The sequence below is a fragment of the Penaeus monodon genome, chromosome 20 (assembly GCF_015228065.2).
Source record: "Penaeus monodon isolate SGIC_2016 chromosome 20, NSTDA_Pmon_1, whole genome shotgun sequence".
Classification (NCBI taxonomy): Eukaryota; Metazoa; Arthropoda; class Malacostraca; order Decapoda; family Penaeidae; genus Penaeus; species Penaeus monodon.
In genome coordinates, this window is record NC_051405.1 from 26,858,259 (window position 1) to 26,859,147 (window position 889).

At 30.8% G+C, this 889-nt stretch overlaps 1 protein-coding gene across 1 annotated transcript in view; it reads right to left on the reverse strand.

Annotated features, from left to right (window-relative positions):
- The window catches only part of LOC119585958, a gene marked incomplete in the record, with an annotated part of 71,494 nt that overhangs the window by 5,588 nt on the left and 65,017 nt on the right, over positions 1-889 (reverse strand).

Here is an 889-nt window from a genome sequence, read left to right on the forward strand (position 1 = left end):
TTTCTGTTTTTAAATTAGATATCTTGAGCGTTTATGCTCTATCAAGGTAAAACCTTATGCAGAGTCACGGAGCAGAAAAAGAGACTTTAATATCTGATGCAGAAATTCGGAGGAAAGAAATCTATTTAATGAATAGAATGAAAACGAACGATTTCAAAACTGGAAACATAATTGGGAATATTCAGATTACATTCCCTCGTATTTAAGGAACCTCCGGATGACTCTCGCTCTCTTCTTTATTTCTATTTCTTATTCTCCTTGCCATTCCCCTCTTCCTCGTTCGTGTGCAAGAGGAGAAAATTCCCCTCTTTTGTGAGGCCGAAAGTTTTGACGTGGTAAGATAGTCGATAACTTCATCTTTGTGTCTTCATAATATAATTTTTAAAATCGTAGGACGTTATTTATTTACTTTCATGTCTACTGATAATCGTCAGAAAAAGGCATGGCTTAAAAAGGCTAAATGTACACAATATCTGCAGACGATGATAATCATCTACCAAATCAAAGAGGATTGACAACAGTGACCATTGTCATTTTACTGTCAAATCTTCATATCGCTGTACAATTTTCGATCGACATATTTGTGATTATTTTCCAAAAATCATTTTTATTCGCTTTACCTTACCCTATATATAATACATATTATTTCTCCAATCATTCAATACATTGAAAATCATTTTAATTTCCGCGTATTACATGAAAATCTGCAGATGACATCAAACTGTTTTAAAAAAATCATGCATATATTTTTTTAGAAAATAAATTAAACAATTGGATATACAATGTCATATAAAGAAGTTATGCATTAATTTCGGGGAAATGTTGGGATACAAAAAATAATCATTCAAAAATTGAAAATACATGAGATAATATGAAATAATAATTTGAT